The following is a 7,566-nucleotide window of genomic DNA, read 5'->3' on the forward strand; positions in this document are numbered from 1 at the left end:
AGGGCTACTCATCCTAAGTACTCATCCTATGTAGAGCACTCCCTTTTGGTTCCAGAATAAGGAGACAGCCACATCTCCCAGATGCCCCTTCCCCCATTTCCATGCTAAGCCCATCCTGGTCCCCACTATGTCACCACCTGTGTGACACCTGTGCTTTTCTCCTGCTTGGTGGTCCTAGAGCTCCACTTATTAAACTACCTGTAGCATTTGAAAAGTATATATGAACACATGTAATATGGGTAGAAAAATGCCTTGAGTGTGATATAGAGCCATGTGTTGTCAGTGGTCATCTCCTGACTATGGGAATACTGATGATACTTACTTTCCCTATTACGGTTTTCAACTATATTCAGTTAAGAAATAGAAAATGCAATAGGCTCAGCCACTCCCCTGAAAAATCACAGAAAATAAATGTATAAAAAACAAAGAAGAGGAAGAAGAATGGGACAGAATGTGAGAGGATGGAGTTTCCCTCCGATGCCAGGTCAGGTTCTAAGATTGGAGGCCCCGCAAGTTCAGAATGGCTGGAGGCAGAGCCGTCATCTACTGTGGCTGTGATAAGTCATCATCAGATGAAAGTTATTTCTCGATGCTTTTGGTTCCCACCATGCTGGAAAATGCCAGATTTTAGTATAGTTGCAAAACATATGAAAGCGATATATAGTTTATGATTGCATAGTCCATACCGTGCATTGCTATGGCTCCCATTTCTAATTGTTGCATTTTGTTTTCTCTCAAGGACAAGAGTACACAAACTCCTTCTGTAAAGGGACAGATTAAATGTTTTAAACTTTGTGTGTCACGTGGGTCTCTAGAGCATATTCCTCTTTGTCCTTTGTGTTTACCACCTTAGCATAAAACTCATTCTTAGCTCATGGTCGGACAAAGATAGGCCATGGGCCGACCTCTGCGCCAGACATTGGGTATCCTGGGGAGCATGTTGTGATGGGGCCAGGGGCTTGTTATGCCTCCCTTCCACCGGACCTCTCTATTCCACAATCATGACTCTACTCAGATTGTCCAGTGGCCTTGATCCAATCTTGGAGATTCACATCTGAGACCTCAAGATGTGGTTAAGAATGAATAAACAGAGGGGCACCAGGCTGGCTCAGTAAGTTAAGCATCTGCTTTTGACTGAAGACATGATCCCAGGATCCTGGGATCGAGCCCCGCATTAGGTTCCCTGCTCGGCCAGCTGCCTGCTTCTCCCTCTCCTCCCTGCCCATGCTCTCTTGCTATCTCTGTTGCTATCTCTCTCTCTCTCTCTCTCAAATAACTAAATAAAATCTTAAAAAAAAAAAAAAAAAAAGAGTAGACAGATAATTCTGCTGTACTTCAGGAGCCGGAGCCAGAACAGCAATACTCTGTCCCCTGAGATCCAGAACGTGGTGCTAGAGTTGAGGAGGTGCAGGAGACTTTTGCTGTTTCAGGTCACTACGGGAGAATGGCCTCCACACACTGACTCTTGGGCCAGGAGCCAATCAGTATAGAGGTATCCTGAGGAATAGAGCCGGGCCTACAGCAGGCCTGAGTGCTGTGCAGCAGCAGGAGGAGCACTTGAGGCTCTGCAGGTGTGCCAAGCCTGCAGACGTGCACTAGGAAGCCCTGGCTGTGGACACCATGCTAGAAATTGAAGTAGAAAAGGAATGCAGGGGCACTGGGTGGCTCAGTGGTTGAGTGTCTGCATTTGGCTCAGGTCATGATCCCAGGATCGAGTTCCACATTGGGGTCCCCGCAGGGAGCCTGCTTCTCCTTCTATGTCTCTGCCTCTCTCTGTGTCTCTCATGAATAAAAAAATAAAATCTTAAAAAAAAAAAAAAAAAGGAAAGAAAGGAATGCATTGATAGGTGCCCTGTGGGAGTTGGCAGGACTGTGTGATTGCAAACACATCTTACACATCTCTACACATCTTACACATCTCTACACATCTTACACATCTTGCTATCTCTGTTGCTATCTCTGTCTCTCTCTCTCTCTCAAATAACTAAATAAAATCTTAAAAAAAAAAAAAAAACTAACAGATAATTCTGCTGTACTCCAGGAGCTGGGGCAGCAATACTCTGTCCCCTGAGATCCAGAACATGGTGCTAGAGTTGAGGAGGTGCAGGAGACTTTCACCGTTTCAGACGATGCCACCTACAGACACCCAGTAAAAAGATGCCACCTAGAGACACCCAGTAAAAAGAGACCCCAAGGACTTTGTAGTATGGTGGGGACAGAGCCAAAGAAATGGTTTCCTATTGTTAGTGTTAACCAGTTTTATATTTTATTTATTTTTTTTAAAGATTTCATTTATTTATTTGATACAGGGAGAGCACAAGCAGGGGGAGGGGCAGAAACAGAGGGAGAAGCAGACTCCCCGCTCAGCAGGGAGCCCGACAGGGGGCTCTATCCCAGGACCCCAAGATCATGACCTGAGCCAAAGGCACACACTTAACCAATGGAGCCACCTAGGCACCCCAACTCTATATTTTAATCCAGAGGCTTAAAGCAGCTGGGAGAAACCCCGGTTTGTCAGATTGGTCCTGGTATTGTTTACTTGGCATCTAAATGGAAGTAATCACTTTCAATTAAGGAAATAGTGCTATGTGATGAAGGGAATGTTCTGGCTCTAGTCAGGTTACTCAGGTGCTGCATGACCTTGGAAAAAGTCCCTCAGTTTCTCTCAGCCTCAGCTTTGTTCCTCAATGTAGTAAAGAGTTAAAATAAAAATACCTAAGGAACCTTCTGGCACTAAGTGCATTACACATTAGTTTGATATTACGGCCATTTATTAACTAACGGTTGTTTCTTCAGTTGCCTACTATGTTCCAAACGTGGCCCTTGGTAATGAGATGGAAGGAAACAGAAGTCTCTGCCCTTGAGAATCTCTCTAAAAGTAAACTAACGCTCACAACAAAGGTTATTGAAAGTTAAGCTAGAGGTATGCCTTGGTTGCTATGGAATTTTGGAGGATGGACACTTCCGCAGAAATAGAACCTAGGCCAAAGCTCCTGCATTAACCCTTTACTGAGCACCAAGAAGAGGAGGAAACAAAGGTGATGCATTTACAATAAAACACGGATGCTGTATGGTCACACTAGACATCTCCAGACAGCTGTATGAAAACCTCGGTGCCGTCGAGTGTCTGAGTGGGGCTGGCATACAGGGAAGAGGAGATAGGAATCTACCAGTCTCTCCTTGGCTACAGTTGAGGGAATCTCCTCTCTTGTACTTCTGAATTACATAGCATGGACCAGGACTGGGGGGGTCAGAACTCAGACCCCACTGCATGGTGCTTCATCTGCTTCTGGGAGTGGCCAGAGCAGCTGGAGGGGAGAGGGCACAGTGTGTTGGGCCCGAGCTCCAGGGTCTTCCCTGTGCTCTCATGGTGGGTGTCATGGAGCCATGCCAGAGTCCAGCCCTCCCCTGGGCAAGGCTCAGAAAGATGGCAGGGCCAGGGGTTGTGTGCAGAGGAGGTGCAGAGGATGGTAGAGGAAAGGCTCTCAGCCAGGCAAGCGACTGATGTCTACAAAGTAGAAGAGTCCGGCACATCTGGAGAGGTACCAGGGCCAGAGACAGGTAGATTTGAAACGGCTTCCCAGTGGAGGTGAGCTTGCATCACTGCTGGAAAGAAAGCCGCTTCCAGGTGGACAAGCTGGAGGGAGGTGAGCAGTGGTGAGGCTGACAATGCTGAGGGTTCACAACAAGCAATTTCCCAAAGAATAGTACTTGCACAAGCCCTGCCTGGCCAGGGAATCATGATGCCTGAACAACTAGAGGCCTCTTCATTCTGACCAGCCTTTCTACCATCCTCAATCACCAACCAGAAATTGGACCAAAAATCTCAAAAAGACATTGAACCTACACAGGGCAGGCAAAACAGGAAATTTTGTTATATACAAATGTCATGTTGGAAAAATGACTCATGGGACGCCTGCATGGTTCAGCAGTTGGGTGTCTGCCTTTGGCTCAGGGCGTGATCCCAGGATCTGGGATCGAGTCCCACATCGGGCTCCCTGCATGGAGCCTGCTTCTCCCTCTGCCTGTGTCTCTGTCTCTGTCTCTGTCTCTCTCTCTTTCTCTATGTCTCTCATGATTAAATAAATAAATAAATAAATAAATAAATAAATAAATAAAATCTTAAGAAAGATGACTCATCATCATTTGTGTATTCATTCCTTCAACTCATTGAACAAATACTTGTTTTATGCCTACTGTGTATGGGATATTTTATTGTATTCCAGATTTAGACCACAGAAGAGAAGTCTCCTGCATTCTGCACAAACTGCTTTTTTTAGATATTCTGACATGAGGATGTTTCCAGCAGCTGCAGCTCAATATATATATATATATATAAAGTTCCCATGTTTTCCTGACAGGGATTCATTAGTTCTTCATTCTATAGATAACCTTCTCATATCATGCCATCTGTGAAATGAGCATGGCAATTTGTTCATTAAATATTGACTCAGAGTCCTTTTAAGCACCAACATGTTTAGTCATGAACAGACTACTGCTGTTTTCTTGCCTTGAGCAATGATAACACACATCCAATTGTTGTTCCCTATAAGAAAAAATGTGTAAAAGGATTTTAATTTGTAACTTTGAATATCATCATCTGAGTTCATGTAAAAGATATTACAATGAGTCTTGAGTTTTTAGTAGGCTTGTGCTGCTGGATTTAGATGTCTAGAGATGAAGCAGAGTTGGTATGCCTACTGTATTCACTGCCCTTCCCTCCTTGCTCTCCTCTTTTCCAGGCTTAGAAGTCAGGGTCCATCATTGTAACACTTCCTCATCTATACCCACAATTCTGCACATGCTTTCCCAGGCTACTCATCTGAAAAATATCTCCCAATTCTGATGAACCCAACTCTCTGCTTACTCCACACCTGTACCTGTGTTGTGGTGGAGGAAAAAAACACAGAACTATGCCAATAGATCTCACTTTAAATTCATGATGAGGGATACCTTGGTGGCTCAAGGGTTAAGCGTCTGCCTTTGGCTCAGGTCATGATCCTGGAGTCCCCAGATCGAGTCCCACATCGGGCTCCCTGCAGGGAGCCTGCTTCTCCCTCTGCCTGTGTCTCAGCCTCTTTCTCTGTTCTCTCGTGAATAAAGAAATAAAACTTTAAAAAATAAATAAATTCACGATGAGTAATCTCTCACATGGGCCCATGGCACTGCCTAAAAAGTCAACTACATATCCCTTATCCCTTCCTTCTCTCACTCTTCTAGTTAGGCTTTTATTTTTATTTTTTAAAGATTTTATTTATTTATCCATGTGAGACAGAGAGAGAGAGAGAGAGAGGGAGGCAGGCAGAGACACAGGCAGAGGGAGAAGCAGGCTCCATGCAGGGAGCCTGATGTGGGACTCGATCCCGGGTCTCCAGGATCACACCCTGGGCTGAAGGTGGTGCTAAACCACTGAGCCACCCGGGCTGCCCTAGTTAGGCTTTTAATATCCTCCTCTTTGGCAAACCTCCAGGATATCCTTCTCCATCCTTACTCTTGGCCAGTGGTTTTGGTTTCTATTTCTCTAAGAAAATAGAATTAATATGAAGAAAACTACACACTCCTAAATACATCTACCAGCCTACCGAGATCCATGCCCCTGTACACTCTCATTCCTCTTGTTATGCAAGGTATAAACTGTCTGGACTCCTACCCAAGGACACCCTTCACTTGCCTCTGGACTCCATCCTCTTCACCTGTATTCAAGACTATCACTACAGACATTCTCTTTTCTTTCTCCTGCTTCATCAATTTTGTCTCTTTCTATGATTCTTACCATCAACCTATAAACCTGATACATTTCTCCCATTTCAAAAGAAAGGGGGAGAAAAACCTCTGTTGATCCCATATTTCTCTCCCTCTCCTTTCTCCATTTCTGTTTCCATTAATTCCTATTCCTCCTCTCTTTCTCACCTATGAAACTCTCAGTGGGCTTTTCCTTCCCAATACCATCAAAAAAGTTTTTGTCATGATCACCAATTTGTTTTTTTTTTTTTTTTTTTTTTTTTTTTTTTTTTTTATTTTTTTTTTTTTATTTTATTTTTTTATTTTTTTTTATTGGTGTTCAATTTACTAACATACAGAATAACACCCAGTGCCCGTCACCCATTCACTCCCACCCCCCGCCCTCCTCCCCTTCTACCACCCCTAGTTCGTTTCCCAGAGTTAGCAGTCTTTATGTTCTGTCTCCCTTTCTGATATTTCCCACACATTTCTTCTCCCTTCCCTTATTTTCCCTTTCACTATTATTTATATTCCCCAAATGAATGAGAACATATAATGTTTGTCCTTCTCCGACTGACTTACTTCGGAGGTTCCTCAAAGAGTTAAAAATAGACCTGCCCTACGACCCAGCAATTGCACTGTTGGGGATTTACCCCAAAGATACACATGATCACCAATTTGTAAATCTGATGGTCAGTTAGTGATTATTTTACTTTACCCATTAGCAACATTTGACAGAATTGATGACTTCTGCTTCACAAAGCATGGTCTTTAGATAGTATTTGGGACATCAGGTTCTCTTCTTACATCACAAATACCCCCTTTTCAGTCTCTTTTTGCTGATTTTTCACATCCCTCTGACCTCTATGTGCTCTACTGCCTGTAGGCCAAGTTCTTCTCATTTGCATTCTTTCCCCACGTGACTTCATCCTGTCTTGTGGCTTTAAACAATTGCCACATTCTGACGATGTCCAATTCCTATCTCCAAACTGAAACTTGCCCTGGCATTTCAGATTCGTACATCCAACTACATGCTAAGAGGCATCTCAAACTATATATCTACAACTGCTATTCCCTTCCTTTTTCCGCAAAAATCTTCTCTCTTGCCCTTCTTTCCTATCTCGGTGATTGCCGATAGACTCTTCCAGTTGTTTAATACAAAAAAAAAAAAAAGAGTTCAGCAATCACTACCTCTCAGTTGAGATATAATTGATGTGCCATAAAATTCACTCTTATGAAGTATATAATTCAGTGGCTATTAGTATAGTCACAAAGCTGTGAAGCCATCATCTGTCTACTTACATTTCACTCATTCTTTTTTGTTGTTGTTTGTCTTATTTAGAGTTTTTTAAAAGGGAAATGCAAATTGAAACCATAATGAACTACCAGAAGAGCTAAAATAAAAAACAGTAATAAAGCCAAATGCTGGCAGGGCTGCAGAAAAAGTGGATTACTCATAAATCGCTGTGCTCATGCAAAATGATACAGCCACTTTTGAAAAGAGTTTGATAGTTTTTGGTTTTGTTCTTGACTCCTATTTCTCACACTACACATCCAATCTATCAGCAAATTCTGTTAAATTTACACTCAAAATATATCCAGAATCTAAATGTTTACCAACACTTACACTGTTATAAAATTGTGATGTGCTATGAGGATTATAGAAACTGTGTCCTAACCCTTGTCCCCTTTCTCAAAAAAGCAGCCATAGGGAAACTTAAAAATCTGCCGTTTTAATATGTTAAATCTAATCCATAAACACAGGACGTCTTTTTATTTGTTTCTTTGATTTCTCTCATCAACGTTTTGTAGTTCTCAGTTTACAACTCACCTCTTAGTTCCTTT

Source organism: Canis lupus, chromosome 33 (genome assembly GCF_011100685.1).
Source record: "Canis lupus familiaris isolate Mischka breed German Shepherd chromosome 33, alternate assembly UU_Cfam_GSD_1.0, whole genome shotgun sequence".
Taxonomy (NCBI): domain Eukaryota; kingdom Metazoa; phylum Chordata; class Mammalia; order Carnivora; family Canidae; genus Canis; species Canis lupus.